Below are 17,445 nucleotides of genomic sequence, written 5' to 3'. Positions count from 1 at the left end.
AAAGGAAGGAAGGAATACTTCAAAGGAGAAGATGTAAGTAACAGACAGAAAGGGCATCAGTCAACCATGCCCGTCAGGAAGGGTGCTCAAACAAGGCATGGAGGGGTCGGAGTCAGGGCAGCAGAGGAAGGTGGGCAGTGTGCTTGCCTGCAGCAGAGGTGTCCAAGAGAAGGAAGAGGGGGCTTCACTATACTGGAAGAGGTGGGGCAGAGGAGCCAGCCATGTCTTAGACACAAGCATAAACAATATTTACCCAGTGCCAGTTTTTGCCAGGTCCTGTTCCTACCTTTGAGTGTCAGTTCCCAAGGTTTAGAAAGCATCCTGGAGGCAGCAGGGACCAGAGAGGATCCTGAGTGGGACAATATGGAGAGCCTTGCTCTCCCCCACACAACCTCTGTAATCCATTCCTGGGAGATTATGTAATCAATTACTATTTATCATCAACACAATACTTTTACAGGGAATATCAGGATGTACACACACACACAGCTCCAGGAATAAGTCTCCTGGAGCTAAAAAGATGGGATATAGAAGGCCAGATGTCAAAAGTACTTTCCTGACCACTGTAATAGCAGGAATTGAGGCTCTCAGATCCTAGGACTGGTCTCCTGTGACATTTCCTCCTTCACTCTGGACGGCAACAGAGATCTCAGCCCTCTGGTCGCTCATGTGCATACAGCCGATTTCCAGGCCCAGGATCAAAGGCAGGAGAGAGCACACAGAGACTGGTAAGAGGAAAATAGACAAGCCAGTATTTGAAACGGTGGAAAAAACACTTCTAAACCCAAAGAGCAGCTCAGTTTAAAGGGATTGAATGCTACCTTTCAAAAATGCAATCAACATTAAAATCATTCATTTCCTTCTTCCCTCTTTCTATACAGGGAGGGACTTTACCATAAGTTAATTTGGAAGTTAAGTGAGAGCAAACTTACTTTTGAAAGCACCTAAGAGGCAGAAATAGGGATGAATCAAGCTGTAAATGAGGCAATGCAAAGAAAGATGCTAGGAATTTAAGCTCGTCCGGTGGCTTTTAAATAAGGTCACTCTTGCTGATATGGGGGCTTGTATGGTTCTTGGCTATTTTTGAAAAGTTTTCATTTTGACTGGATGCTGGGGACTTCATTGGTCCTTTGCCCTGTGAACTGTCAGAGAGCCACGGCCAGGCTTTTATACAGAGAGGACATTGAGGACCTTCAAACCCTGTTGATAATGGTGGGTGCCCAGACACCCTTCAGAAAGAGAGCATTTCTCCTCCATCTCAATTTCCTGCTGGGCAGAAACTCTGCATATTATAGGAGTCAGGCTGATAGGAATAGCCCCAGCTTTAGCCCCAGGATGTGTGGGTTCTACATCAAGTCTAACCCTGTTCCCTCTTGGGTCCTCAGTTTTCTTTTATGAGAATCCAGGGAATTAAGAATGTTATATTTGTGGTCCCTGCCAGAAGTAATGAACTATGAATTGAATTTTTTCAGATGCTCAACTGGCCAGTTCAATGAATCAGATTCTTTTTTATCCTGATGTTCACGAGGAAAAAAGAATTGGTAAAACAATAACTTATACCAGATACTGTGCTGATATGCTTATCATTTCACAGACCAACAAACTGATATTCAGGATGAAATGACTCAACTAAACCACAACAGCAATTCCGATGGCCTGGTGGGGAATTAGGACAGAAGCAGGCCAGATTCTCACACCTTCTGCATTTGCACCCAGAATCTCAGAAAATCAGGTTATGATCTTAATGGTAATAATGAATGATAATATTGAATGCTAATAGATCTTAAACTATCTTATGAATTATCAAAGAAAGCTTAAATCATACCAGTGTATGATTTTAGTGTTTAGCAAAGTGTGTTGCAATTTACTGTTTGGAGACCAAGTATCAGTAAATGATATAGATGGCAACAACATGAACCAGAATTTTCCATTGCCTAGCCACCTTAGGTAAACAGGAATTTACTGTGGCATCAAAACAATGGTGGCCTCTAAGGACTATATTCTGGGAGTCTCAGGCTTGCCAACTGTCCAGCAATGGGTCAGCTGCAGACTCACTGTCCACTCCAGCTGGGCATTACTGGGATTCAATCAGTCTCCACTTCAGAAATCATGGGCGGTGTTTCCATGGAGCTCTGCCCGAAAAGAGGTGATCTAAATCTTGCATGAGAGATGTACATCAATAGGGAGCTTTGCCTAGAACACTGTGACCTACAAAATCATATTAAGGAACTCAGAATGCAGAGTCAGTTTCAGAGACACCAGGTGACCTTGTGCAAGGCACCTTGTAGACTGCCTCGCTGACTGGACTCCCCTAATGAATGGTGACTGCCTCTGTGAGTACCTGGGTTAGTGGCAAGCCCCTGCCAGGGGCAAACATTCTGATTTTCACTGCCCTATTTTTTAAAGGCAGCCTGCTTCTTCTATTAATCATCTTGCTGTTTGTTTGTTCTGGGAAGGCAAGCACTGATTCACAAAGGGAAATATCTCTTAGTGGTTAGACTGGAACGGTATCTTTGCCGTGTGCTTTTGAAGATCCTGCTCATTTTATTTTTCAAATCGCTTAAATAAAAATGTAAATGATACATTTCATGTGGAATTTAGGGCCAAGAAGGGTTTTGTCCCCCTTCCCAATCCATACATAACTATTCTTCCTTTACTGGATGAAAAGTACTGTATAATATTGCAAAGTTCCCTCTTTGTCTAAGCTGCTGGGAGGCTCAAAATCACACTCTATGCTTCAGTAAAGTTATAGTAATTCTGAGTTCTCTTCCTCCTCACTGTCCTCTTCTTTCCTGGCCAGGTCTTAATCTTTTATCTGTTTTCTAATGAGGTTGTTACCTCTATATCATATGAGCTATTTCGGATATTTTTTTGGAAGTGCCATGTAAATAAATCAGTAATGTGAGTTATTATGTCTCATGAGTGCTGTCCAGATGAAGAATTGAGAAGACGAATGCTTGTTCTATGATGAAGTCTAAAATTTTCACTTCTAACACAGATTCATCATTAATGTTTAAAAGCTTATATGTAGTAATAACTATGAACCTTTGCACAGTGTTTACCGTTTATAAGGCAGATGCCTTCACGTGTGTGCTATCTTTTTAAATTAGTGTTCTCCCTTTATAGATGAAAAAGTGAGGTTTAGAGAGATTAAGGGGATTGCCTGAAGTCATGGAGTTAGGAAACTCTGATCTTCTGACCCTCAGCCAGGTCTTTTGGTGGTCCCTGTTCCCCGGTATCATCTTGTCTCTTACTAGCTTCTCATTTAAACCAGCGTTCTTCACATTATCTTCAAACACATTGTTCAGGTGTTTTTAATGCATCGATCAGATTGAAATAAAAGGTCCTCTTGGTGGCTATTTCTCTCACCGAGATGGTCTGCAGGCAGTCTGGAAACTGCTGATTTAAGGTCTAAAGGGTTAAGCTTGGAATGACCCTTCTAGAAAATCTGAATTCCCTCCTGGTTGCCTGGGGTTCCATGCTTCAGTTTAACTGACGCATCATGTGCAATCATGTTTGAGGTGTAAAGAAAAAATGGGCAAATGTGATTTTCAATGTGCTTTTCTCTTCCTAGAAGTTATTTGAAATACCTCTGGGGCCCCCCTGTCCCTGAGTGGCCCATAGAGTACCAGATCCACAGTCGGCTGGGGCAGTCATGGAGAATGACTCATTGCTTCCAAGGGCTGCTTGGTATGGAAACATGATTTCCTTTACACTTCATAACCTCACGGTCAAGTTGGTCCACCAAGTGGGTCAGCCAGACAACCTGCTTTAATGTCTCCTTAAAAATTAGGTAGTTACTGCTTTTGAATTTTTGTTTCCTCCCACTTCAGGCCACCCACCCACTACCAACTGCAAGTTGAAGAGCTTTGGGAGTAGTTTGTCCAGAAGGGCCACTGCGCCTAGAATCTTCTGGGAGGCCGAGCACCCGAAAAGAGGTGTGTATCCAACACTTTTCTTTCTGATCTTCTCCAGGCTTGGCTGGACCCAATAGGCCTCAGATCCTGCCCACAGTCTGGGGGCTGGAAAGGTTAATCTCAAAGGATTAGAAATGAGTCAGTTTCCACACTCAGCTTCAGGCGTGTGGCTTCCTGAAGCCCAGACGAGGAAGCTCTGAATTTCAAAGAGCAGTTTTTTTTTTCTTTGCATACTATATCCGGAACTGAAACCACCAATTCATTTCACTTAAGATCTCACACTATACTCAGATTATCAATAACATTCCAGAGATAAGATACCCAGGCTTCATGAACAGAGTCTTTCTGTCTTTGTCACTCTCTTTTCTCTTGGTACTAATGTTGTTGGTCTCTTCCTTTTCTTTTGTTCAGTCCTGACAACACAGAATTTCGAGGCCTTTGTGTCCTTTCACAGGTGTTATGAGGGTCTGTCCCTGCCCATAGCTTTCTGCTTTCCCTTGCAAGTCAGCTTGACTGGGAGTGAGTTAGGGTCCTAGGCTCCGTGTCTCATTCCAGGGGGGCAACTGACTTTGTGACTTTGCTGAGAGCTTCCACACAGAGGTCATCTCACTAACCTGGGAAAGCAGTTAAAAGATGGAGTGTATGGAGAGATATAAGCAAACTTCAAGAAACAGGAAATCGATGGAAAATGTACACAATGGCAATGCCTCCCAATGTCAACTGATACATCAACCTGTTGGGGGGAAAAAGGATCTCTACCATTTACACAGTACCTTTCAATTTATAAATCACTTTCACATCCTTTTTCTATCTTCATTCTCACCAGAACTTGTGAAATTAGCCAGACAAGCTTTATCTTCCCCAATTTAGACAGGAGAGAGTACCCAGTGCTAATAAAAGTGATGGGCCCATGCCACAAGAGTGAAGAAAGCAGATACCTCAGATTAGAAACCAGTTCTATTCACTCCAACTCCTGTATTCTTGGAACTCCCATTTAACCTTTTATATAATATAATATTACATCACAATCCATGACCTAATGTTACACAGTCATTTGCTGACATTTTAGAATTTTAGGTTCTTATAGGTCAGGATTAATGGCTGTTGTTCATTACTTTGGTACAAACTTCTAAGCCTCTGCTTTCTTTATTTAAAAAGTAGAAGAAGGCATTGAATCCTGTGTTGCTTTCAATGCTAACATTCTGTGGGTCCTTGTGTCAGTGACTACTGAATCCATGGAATTAACCAAAAATGTTACCCAAAGGATTTTCTATGGAGCATAAGCACCCAGGATGACTGTGGTGTTAAGTAAAAATGGTTACCATGGTCAGATAAGTTAGAAAAAAAAAGAAGGATTATTCAAAATGAAACAGGTTGCTTTGCTCTGGCCCTTCTCAGAGTCTTTACATGCAAATCTACATGGGGAGGGGGGCTATGGAATGTGCAACATTCCTCTAAGTTGGCCCTAAAACACTGATCTCACAGAATCAGTGTGCTATGGATCCCATTGTGATAAACAGCAGGACATTCTCTGAAGATCCCATTGGTCTTTTAGAGCAGCATCACAGATTCCAAGAAAAATCTTACAACGCCCCAGTACCACTACCACCTCCTGCTGCACCTGACCTCGGTACTGTATTTGCTAGGCCATGGAAGGCAACCCTCTAAGCCAGGTACCACCTAGCATAGAGCAACTCCACTTTACAATCTGGATCACATCATTTCAGCTACAGAAAACGTTGAGCTGGAAAAAAAAAAACAACAACCCACAATCCATCTGAAAGCAAGCACTTCCACATGTGGCCTGAATATAGGACTAGAGGCAGCATCTTTGATTGCTTTGGAAAGTTACTGCCCTTTCATTTCCCTGAGAGCAGGATCTCATCACTCGCTTTTCATGGGAGAAGAAAGGTGAGGCCGCTTAAAGATTTTCCATCCTGTCGATTGCCATTCTAACTCCCGTGGCTGTTTCAGCATCCCCCCTCTATGGAAAAAAAGGAATTCTAGACTTTCAGAGAGACTCGTAGAGGGTGGCATAGTACAGGGGGCTTTGTCTGGTCTACAGCCTCTTTTCAGCATCCCTTCCACAGCCCCCGTAGAACGGCTTCTAGGATCATGTGCTCTCTTCTCAGAGGCAATCTGGCTCCATGTTAACAGTTTTTAGATTGTCCGAAAGTTCTAAACCACACTCTGTCTCATGGGAACTTCCTCTTGTGGCTGGCGCCAAACAATTCCGATCGTGCTTCTGCAAGCATCCAGTGTGTCGCTGCCAGCCTCGCAGGTGACTCAACTTGTCTTAAACCCCTATTAGAAAAGTCCCATGAGCAGCATGTACTTCTATTCTCGAGCCCAGCTTCTTGTGAAGTAACCTTCTGCCGTCTCTCCCCATCTTCCTCGCTCTAGAGGAAGTCTTTGTGATGCCAAAGGTACTATTTACTTGTTTGACTGAGGAGCCTCCACTTTGAGTGAAGAATTCCTGCTCTGGGCTTAAGTCTGCAAATGCCATTTTCAAGTTTAGGGTAGTGTTTCTGCTTTTGACCTCAGCCACATTTGTGCTTGGTTAGAGATTGCTAGTTATATGAGAGACAGACAAATTATCTTTCGTCTAGAACGACATGAAACTCCCTCATGCTGAACTATGCGAAGGAAACTTCAGGCTAAAAGAAGGCATCAGGCAAACACATTTAAAATGACCTTGGGACTACTTCTGTTTTATTTGCAGGAAGAAAATAATCCTCATTTCTCCCTTGACTTGTACAGATGTTCTGCACTCTTTATCAACCACCTAGGTAGCACTCTAAGATTTTACATGAATATTTCACATTCGTTATCTCATTTACCCCCATAACAACCATTCAAGTCAGATATTATTGTATCATGTCATTACACTTTATGAGAGCACTGTGGTTGTGGGCTAGTGTTAATCTTTTGTTCTATTGTTAGAATCCTGGACTGCGATTCAAAAGTTCTGGGTTTTAACCCCTCTGCGACCTTCTTCAAGTCGCTTTCTCTTTTTGGCCCTCGATCTCTCCATCTGTAAAATAGAAGAGATGCGGGGTAAACTAGACGAACTTCAATACCCCCGTCCTGGTCAACCTCTTGCAACTGCTTGTCTCTGTTCGCAGTGTGACCAGAGAGACAAAAAACACCGCTGAGTATCCAGGACAGCAGTACCTCTGCCCAGAATTTGCCACACTGATGGTAAATGAGAAATATTTTCTCATTAGCTTTACATCTAAAAGAACAACATGCCCATAGTCATTCATTACACACGGCACTGTGACAATAATTTTTTTAATGTAGAAATCCTGATTGGTTCAAGTAAGGAAATGCTTGAGAGAAAGTTCAAGTTTTGAAACTGCTAATACCTTCCTGCGATGGTGTGTGGGACGCGGTGGGGGTAGGGAAGAGTAAGCCAGACAGTTCACCTTAGGGGTAACCTCTTTGGTTTATGTAAAATATATGACTCAAAGCAAATTCATTCTTGTAGGCTGCCATGCCTGAAGGAGGACGAAGCTGCGCTCAAAAGAGATTGAGATGTTCATACAATTAATCAGCTACATCTTTGTGTTGTGTATCACGATGTCTAATTTCCAGAGGAAAGATCACTTTCAAACCACATAAATGATGATGCTTTTGGGAAAAAAGACAGCAAAAAGGAAAACCCATCTCTCCTCAATGTAAAGATTTCACTATGAACTCACCTATTGTTTTTATTTTACGCCCACAGTCTTGATGCTTATTATCTCTGAAATCATTTCAGTTTCCAAAAATTATTTGAAACACTCCTACATCTGGGGCTTTTGATAAACAGTCCAACTTCTACAGACAGAAACAGTTGTACATTTGTGTGTGTGTGTGTGTGTGCAAACGTGCGACATGTTTGAGAGACAGAAGGATGAGTTTAGGGGAGAGGGAGAAAGTGATGGCACCCTTCTGAGCTACACAGCCTGGACACCTATGAAGACCTGAGTAGGTTTCACTGTAACACACAACGAAGTCTATGAGCATGAGTCTTCCCTCCATGGATCTCTCTTTTGAGACTGCAAGAAACTTTAGGGTAATTTTACTCTGATGCTAAGAATAAAAATCATGATGAATGTTTTGAGCACTTACAATGTTCCAGGAAATTTTCTAAGAGCTTTAATACACGTGAAATCACATATTACTCACAAGTCAATGAGGTTGATACTATTCTTATCACATTCTACAGAAGAAAAAAAAAAAGAATCACAGAGAAGCAGGTTCCCAATCACTGGCTTATTAACAATGAATTAAAATTTTGCCTGACAACCATCAAGACTGGAGGGGCCACTTCCTACGGGAGGAGCTTTCAGTGAGATGGAATCTCTCTCCTCTCAACTGCCTCCAGCTTTCTCATGGCATTGAAGCCACTGCCTTAAGCTACAGTAATCTGTTTGCCTGTTAAATCTTCTCTGGGAAGACTCTAAAGTCCTTATGATCAGGGTAGTATTAAAAAAATCCTAGTTTTCCCACAGCCATGGCAAAAGTGCCTGGCACTGCATAGGCACTTCAGGAGATACTAGTTGAAAAAGTGAATGAAGAAACCCAAGTTTCAGACCTGAGTTTGCACAATCATGTTAGAAAAATTGATACAGACAGCTCTCCAGGACCAAAGCTGGCTAAATCTTGAGTCAACTAACTGTGACTATTAAAATAAAACATGTTATTTGTTCTTAATCCCTCTAGAGGTTTCCTCTGAATTCATCTTCACCTCTTGAATGGTTATGGTGGGTGCCCTGTCCATCTGGCCTGAAAAGTAGGTTCTAAAAGAAATACTGTAATGAGAGCAAGAAAGCTTAAGTCATGTCAAGTTCTGAAGTTTGTTGTATACACCTCCATTGCTCATCCTGAAGTTAACTTTTTACAGGTTAAATTGATGCCATTCTTATTAGGTTTCCTTATCCTTCTAGAAATAGAGCAGAATCCCATCTAGAACACAGGTTAAACCTCACCTTCAAAGCATCTCAAGACCATATAGGAAAACTGAGATGTAACGAGATGCCTCTGATAAATGTGTGATCTTATAAGGAAGGAGCTCCTTAAAATAGATAATCCCCCAAAGTCACCCACTTTAACCCTCTCATGTAGCAGATAGGGATAATGTGGCTCAGAGAGAGGTAATGAGCTGCCAAAGGTACCAAATCAATTTAATAATAATAAAAAAGAGAATACACTCAAGACAGGGAACTCTTAGATGAGATGCTTCCCTTTTATTGATACAGTTTGCTATCCTTCATGACTGGGTTACAAGTTTCAGTGATTCCTAGAATAAAACAGATTACATTTGAGGTAAAAGTTTGATTGGAGTTCAAGGACATCCTCAGGCTTGGGCAAGACCAATCTTAAGGGCCTGCATGGTGGGAGAGGGTGGGTCTCTATTTTTGATCACACACTAAATATTTGTACCTACCAAACCACAGCAGGATAAATTAGTCGTTTGGTGTCAAAAGAGCATGAGTCACCATTCTCACCAGCAATAAATCCAGTTTCTGGCACAGAGGAGATCAAATTCGAAATGACAGCTGAGATCGGAGTATGTTGGCCTCCCTCCATCCACAGTTCTTCTGCCCATGTCCCTGCTGGAAGAAAATGTTACTTTACCTCACAGTGATGGTGGAGGCTTTTAGAGTAGCCATGATCTTGTAATGTTGCTGGTAGCTAAAAAGCCATCAAAAGAGAGCAGCGCCTGAGCAGATGACAACGACCAGCAGGTGAAATCCTAGCCTTGTCCATCGCTCTTTACCTGACTTTGAACATGCACATGTCTCTGAGGGCTGCGCTTCCCCCACATGAAATTTGGAGAGTCTGGGCAGGGGATGTGCAGAGTGCCCTGCACTTCAAGGATTCACTGAGTTCATGAATGCATCAACCCCTCCTTTCCTGAGTGTGGTTCTGGGAGTCTTCAGGAAAGCAGCCACTCGGAGACATGTGGTTTCAACTAACAGTCTTGACTACAAGGATTGCATTTACTCCAACCCTTGCAGCCATTTGGGAGCTGGAAACATATGGACTTGAAGTTCAAAGAATGGACTCTGTTCCAGTCTCAGCCCTACAACCTAGGTGATCTTAAACAACTTCAGTTCCCTTTCTGAACCTCCGACTCTTCCTCTGAAGAGTCCAGGCAATGATACCTATTTCGCTGAGTTGTCTTGTGGGTCAGAAGAGATCTTACATGTCAAAGTGCTTGTAACCTGAAAAGCATACGGGTTTTGTGGGGGAGGATGAGGATGGAGATGTAGATGAGGGGTTACGAACAATTTTTGATTTTCCATAGAGATACAAATGAACTGTAGGTTCAGGGTCAGCAAGTAAGGGCAGAGACTGAGACACGCTGGCTGAGTGCTCTGCTCACCCTGAGCATCACCCCAGTAGTTCCTGCATAACCCTCTCCCTTCCTTTCCACCATCACCCCCGTCTCCCCAGTACAGCAGAAAGTGTCACCCGTCTTACGTCTTGCGCCTCCCTCACCCCCACCCTCCTCACTGCAGACCCAGCTGGAGTGTCAAATCAAAACCCTTGTACAGATATTTCACCCTCACTTCTAGACCGTCTAAAAGAAAACAACAGAGGCGCTCCCTCCGCCTACACATTTCCCTTTGTTTTGAGGGCTATGGCAGCCTGGTCCTGTGGCAGTTAGAGCTCCCAGCGAGAAATGCAGCTCCATCTCTGAGTCCTCTCTTGGCACTCTCGAGTTCTGGGTGTTCAGCAGGTGACCTGGCATTTTCCTAGGGCTAAGTAAGGCATGATGGTATCCAGTAGGCATGACACATGAGGTGGGAGACAGGGCTTTTCACGTGGATCCACAAGCTGATGGAGCTGCAAAGGGCCTTAGGAACTACCCATTTCAACCCCCTGTTGGTTACAGATGCACAAACTAAGCCCTAGAGAAGAGAAGCAATGTGTAGTGTCGTTTAGAAATTTAGAACCAGAAGGATCTGTAAGGACATCTAAATCAAATTCCTTGTTGTACGGATAAGGAAACTGAGTTTCAGCAATGCTAACACACATGCTCTAGAGTTAAGGAATTAGTACCCATCCCATAACCTGTGGCTTAAATGTCAGATCTCATTTCATGGGAACCACACACAAAACATATAGTGTGGAAACTGTACATGAAATCTAGCTTCTAAGAATATGTAGATCAAGCAATAGGTTATTATATTCATGTAAATTTGGGGAAATAAATTTATGTCCATATTTTAGAATCCCCACTTTAGTTTATGAGATTCATCATGTGTTCCTGGGTAGAGGATATGATGAAGGGCATAATTAAATTTGTGTTAGTGGTTTAGGATATATAGATATAGGCAAAAAAATAACTGCTAAGAGTTACTTTTATTCCAATTCTGAGGCCCAAAGGAGCCATGTAAGTGTCAATTTTCTAACACCAGAAAGCAGTTTATCTGTGATGGTTCAAAGTTAGGCCCTACTGAGTGAAAGTTGAGTCTAGAAACAGAAGAATCTGTATGAGTATTGGATCTAAAGCATATTACTTACTGAAGCATTTGTCTCACTTTGGGGCCAGACCAGTGTTGTGTTTGTAAATGTGTAACAACTGGCTTTAAGTGGGATGGGGGTGGTAAGGCGCAAGTCCCATTTGTTGTGTTTTCCAATATCCTTGGTAGAGATGTTCCCACCTAGACCACTCTCAAGCTACCAGTGCAACATTGTTGAATGTGTCATATGGAAGAGATGCACAGCAGTAGGTAATGATTCTAACATATGCATAAAAGCAATATTAACAACCTCAAGAATATATGATAATAACATTTCATAAAGTAAATAGGAAGTGATGCGTTTGGAGTATTTTCTACCATTATTTTTAATGTTATTTATTTATATGTTTATGTGATTTAATTTTTAATCAGAACTGTGCTTTCAACCACTTTGCCAAATTCCTGATAATTTAATAATCAACTCTTGTAAACCTAGAACAAGTTAGCAAACCTCTGGGCCAAAGAGATCTGAGTTTGAATCCTGGTCTACCATTCTGCCAGCTATGTGATGTTGGGTGAGGTTTAAAACTCCTTTGAGCTTTAGTTTTTTCAGCTGTGGATGGTGACACGCTAACAATAGCTTCGTGGGTTTATACGTGATGCCCAAATGAGATAATGCTTAGCACAGTAGCTCTACATAAACAGCCCACAAATCACCATCAGCACACCATGCCAAATTCATGTACTCAATAAACATTTTGCAGGAATGTGTTTTATGAGTACTGTCTGTGGTACATGTATTTCAGAGTTACATGCTAAGGGGGTTCAGAATACCTCAAACATGACTCTTACCCTGCTCTCAAAGAATTTATAGCCCACAAGAATGGGATATACTGGAAGCATAATCCACAGCAAGTACTGATCAGATCATAAAAGAACAAAGAGCTTGGGAAGGGAGAGAAGGAAGAATTCTTGGAGGCAACTGCAGTTGAGCCATAGCTGTCAGAACAGACCTGTACATACATAGGTGTCCAGAAAGGAAGGTGCTAAGAAAGGAGAAGAAAGGGGACAAAGGCAAGGATGAAGGAACATAAAGATGGAGGAGTAGGAGATTTGGTGGAACAAGGTGTATAAAAAGGGGTGCTGGAGAGATTGTTGGAAAGGAAAACAACCTCTCAATCATGTTAGTCTTGAATGCTGAGGAATCTGGTTTCTGCTCACTTAGCTAATCATGAGCCTGGGGAAATGTCTTCCTCTGACGAAAATCAGGTATTTGGATTACCAATCATATTATGTGAAATATTTGTTCACTAGATACATTTTTATGGTCACTGTTCTTTCCTTGAACAAGAATTGTTAAGGGTTAACCAGACAGTGAAAGGCATTTTTAAATAAAGTTCCTCTGTGGAGAAAAAAAGTCTTGTATTCAGGGATAGAAGTCTTGTATTCAGGGATAGAAGGCATTACAGCTCCCAGTTGAAAACAAAGTCATTATTGAAAGCCTTTGATAAATATTAGGAGGGCTTAAGCCAGTGGCAGTATTTCATGAGTTTTGAATTGTCTGCTGGGTCCTTCTTGCATTATGCTTCACACACACAAAAAGTCATATGACCTACATCTTTATCTGCTCCCGTCTTCAGCTTCTATATATAGGCTTCGGTTATGAATGTTTTTTCCTATGAAAAGGTCAGACCTTGCACATGTACCATCAATGCAAAGACCTGCTTATTAAAAAGCAGGCGGGCGAGTTTGTAAAAGTCATTGAAATAATACTGATGTGGGGAAAAGCTTGGCAGCTTGCTAAAAAAGAAATAGCCTCCAAACTTTCTCAGAGGGAAGGTGGGGGAAACCTTTAGCTCGTGATTACAGAAGCATTTTTTCCTTCTGGCTACAGCACCCTGTGGCTGTCAGTGGCACCCATTTACAGAAGCAGGCTGGGACACCCCCACCCCCAGCTTTCTCTTGTGCATGCGGGTGCACAGACTCACCTCAATAAGAGAGACACCAAGCTCCGTTAACTCCTCCTCCACACCTCAAACCCCCATGGAACATCTGGAGGTGAGGCTGGGGAAGGCACCTTGCTCAGCCAGAGAGATGCAAACCCAATTTGGGGTTTCCGGTTGTACGCACAGTACAGCAGCCACCTTTGGCCAACATTGCAACACCAGAGAGAATCAGAGGAGAGTTGAACTCTTACTTTTAAGCCAAAAGTTCACAGATTCAAATACCCTTCTAATGTCAGCAGCTCCCGGAGGCTAACCTTTGTGTCTGAATGCTCTGATAAGATCGAGTTGCTTTAGGAAAAAAGCCTGCCTTCCATTTGGTTCCTTTCTCAACAAGGTCAAGCTCTTTCTTGGAATGAAATTATTTACTAACTAATGTGAACCAGAATGGGGTGCTCTCTTTCTTTCACAGAAAAGAAACGGAAGTTTAAGAGGTTAAGTGACTTGCCCAAGTTCACTCAACAAGTCAGACTCCTGTTGATTTGACATATGGACAAGGAACCAGCCACATGGGATGGACAGCATTGTCATAGAAAGTGGTAGATACCATTTGCCTGTCTTCAATTGGTTAATATCCATCTGCCAAGACAAACTTCCCAGGGAACCTTATAGACCTAAAGATCACCAGATTACAGTAAATAAAGTATTAAATTGAAGCTCAGAAGAACCTTATTATGGATTTAGATCAGAAGCTATCAAACACTTATTTATTCACTCACTCATTTATTTATTTGATCGATATTTATTGAGAACATGCCAGGCCTAATTCTAGGCACTGAGAATCCAGTGTTACAAACCAAAACATAGTTCTGACTCATGGAACTTGGGCTGCTGACCACTTTTGAATACATTGCAGATTCTTCATATAATTTTTATTTGCTCACTTCTTCATCCCCTTCATCTGCTCCTTAGAGTGTAAGCCTCTCAGAAGAGTAGGCATGCCTAGCCCACTTGTAAATTTCACTTCCTGGCACCCAGTAGGTATTGGTTGCAGGAATGGTCTGGGAGGTCTCTCCAGTAATTCATTGAAAAGAGACAGAGGCTTCTTAAGAGGAATTAGAGTTGAGATTCATTTGGGACACTTCACCTATTTCCTGACTAGCAAAGTGATTCCGGAAGCCCAGCACTTGGCCTTCAGCTGCAGAGTCCCATAAACAGTAGCTCCTTCTTTCCTTCCAGCTCTAAGCTCTGTGTCTCCCCCACTTGGCTGGACTTCCTCCCCCAAAATGCTGTTTGTCTGTCTCTCTAGATAGTCCTGAGCTTCCCAGATCCAGCCCCTTCGAACCCCCATAAACTTCCCTTACTGTCACCTAATGCAGGTTTTAGGCCCAAGGGGGATGAACAACACGGTGATACTGAGATAAAGATATTCTTGCTTGCATGCAAGCTAAGTAGCTTCCAGTTGTGTCCAACTCTGTGCAACCCTATGGACCATAGCCTGCTACGCTCCTCTGTTCACAGGATTCTCCGAGCAAAGACATTCCTAGGTTTGAACAAAACAAAGCCGACTCATTCTAGCAGGAGGAGCTGTCCAAGGAGAGAGCAGGCTACTTTCTGGGGTGAGAATTCCCCATCACCTGAGGGGTCTACCAGAGGCAGGATCACCTCCTCAACAATGAAGTGGGACAGTCAAGCATGGGATGGAGACATGTCACTTCTAACATCCTTTCTACCCAGTCTTCTGGGAACACCTCTCCATTCTTCACCATTTTGAGTATCAATGATGTACTAAATACCTGAAATTTCAACCCACTTTTTCCCTGAGGAGGGGTCCAACTTGAAAGATTAACTTTCATCTAACTTCATCTTTACCAGGACACAGACTATGGTAATAGTGGTGGTCAAAGATGAAGAGGTTTCTTCCCTTTTGTTAGTTTAACTCTCTTAAAATTCCACTTTTGATGCATTGCTCACTTCCTCTGAAACCTTCATCATTCTCTATCAGTTCCAGGCTAAACGCTGATCACTGTAGCCTGGCCTCCTAGATCTTTCACCATCAGGCTCCAACACCTCGCCCTTTCAGCCTCACCTTGAACTACTGTTTATCCACTACCTTGTTCCTAGGGTGATAAATGCAAAGCCTCTTCATCTTTTCCGTCTCCACATTTTTCTTTACATTATCTCAATACCAATCATATTTGTAGTGTCTATGTCCTTATTCCTCAGAGTACCTCCTTATTTGCTATGCTCCTGTGTCCTCATCGTCATGTGCCCAGTGTTCAGTTTAGCTCTCAGGCCAGGTTTGTTGGCTAGAATTAACTTGAATTAGAAAACATTTTTCCATGCAGGAAGGCAGAAGGTCACATTGGTGACTCCCTTGCTGTGAGTCCTTGCTTTGTCACTTCCTGGTGGGGTGATTCTGACCTAGTTACTTAAACTCCCAGGGACTCCATTTCCTCATCTGTAGAATGGGAACATTAACTCCCACCTCATGTCATGGGGTTTAAATGAGTTGGCTTTAATGAAGTGCTTACTTCAGTGCCTGGCAAACACTTAGGGGATATCAGTTCATTGTTTAAGGTGCCCTTTTATTTCTCCCTCTTTCATGAATATTAACTCTTATTTTCCATGTATAAAGCACTTCAGAATTTACGAAGACCTTTCATATGTGTTTTCACATTTAATCATCACAGTAATATGGGAGGTAGGTGTCACCATCCCCGGAGAGTTTTGGTGACACAGGTAAAAGCAGGGGGAGGGAGACTGTGACAGGAATTCAGAGATCCTGGTTCTCTGTCCTGAATGTATTCCACTTCAATATCCGGCTCTCAGTCTTGCCCAGAGTGCTGGCTGTGATGGGCTGTAGCCAGATAAACCTCACCCCTGCCCTGAATGTAGGGTCCATGGAGACCCAGAGTGGTGTCCTGCAGAGCCTCAGTACTCTGACTGAATGCCTGGATCAGGCTTTGTCTTGTCTCAGTGGTGAAGGGGGTTTACTAGCTCAACGCACTCCCTGGAGACTCTGCGGTTTCATTTCATCTCTGCTGCAGATTGTTCTGTGACCTTTGCTCCATCTCTGTATGCAAACCTTTCTCACTGCAGGCCACCAGGTAATGCAACCACGGAACAGAACACCCAGGTTAGACGGGATCGTGGAGATCATAAAGTCCACTTCCCCCAAACTGTTTTACAAGTGAGAACATGAAGCTGCAAGGAAGGAAATTGCTTGTCCAAAGATCCCCCTAGTTTAGGTGGTCCTTAAGGCAGGGTCATATTTAGGCCCAGGAGAAATAAGGAATTCCAGATGTTCAAGCTGGTTTTAGAAAAGGAAGAGGAACCAGAGATCAAATTGCCAACATCCGCTGGATCATTGAAAAAGCAAGACAGTTCCAGAAAAACATCTATTTCTGCATTATTGACTATGCCAAAGCCTTTGACTGTGTGGATCACAATAAACTGTGGGAAATTCTGAAAGAAATGGGAATACTAGACCACCTGACCTGCCCATTAAGAAATCTGTATGCAGGTCAGGAAGCAACAGTTAGAACTGGACATGGAACAACAGATGATAGGTTCCAAATAGGAAAAGGAGTACGTCAAGGCTGTATATTGTCACCCTGCTTATTTAACTTATATGCAGAGTACATCATGAGAAACGCTGGGCTGGAAGAAGCAAAAGCTGGAGTCAAGAGGACACCACCCTTATGGCAGAAAGTGAAGAAGAACTAACGAGCCTCTTGATGAAAGTGAAAGAGGAGAGTGCAAAATTTGGCTTAAAGCTCAACATTCAGAAACTAATATCATGGCATAAGGTCCCATCACTTCATGGCAAATAGATGGGGAAACAGTGGAAACAGTGGCTGACTTTATTTTGGGGGGCTCCAAAATCACTGCGGATGGTAAGTGCAGCCATGAAGTTAAAAGATGCTTACTTCTTGGAAGGAAAGTTATGACCAACCTAGGCAGCATATTAAAAAGCATAGACATTACTTTGCCAACAAAGGTCTGTCTAGTCAAGGCTATGGTTTTTCCAGTAGTCATGTATGGATGTGAGAGTTGGACTATAAAGAAGGCTGAGTGCCGAAGAATTGATGCTTTTGAACTGTGGTGTTGGAGAAGACTCTT

General features: G+C 42.7%; 1 long non-coding RNA gene across 1 annotated transcript; it reads left to right on the top strand.

The window, feature by feature from the left end:
• The first annotated feature begins 2,247 nt into the window (after positions 1-2,247).
• Positions 2,248-8,219, top strand: LOC128054628 (uncharacterized). Its single transcript, XR_008200018.1, has 4 exons — positions 2,248-2,333; positions 3,575-3,690; positions 3,834-3,938; positions 7,408-8,219. It is a non-coding gene; the product is annotated as an uncharacterized LOC128054628 (long non-coding RNA).
• The last annotated feature ends 9,226 nt before the right edge of the window (positions 8,220-17,445 follow it).

This window comes from Budorcas taxicolor, chromosome 1 (assembly GCF_023091745.1).
Source record: "Budorcas taxicolor isolate Tak-1 chromosome 1, Takin1.1, whole genome shotgun sequence".
Lineage (NCBI taxonomy): Eukaryota > Metazoa > Chordata > Mammalia > Artiodactyla > Bovidae > Budorcas > Budorcas taxicolor.
This window is presented reverse-complemented; position numbering and strand designations above follow the sequence as displayed.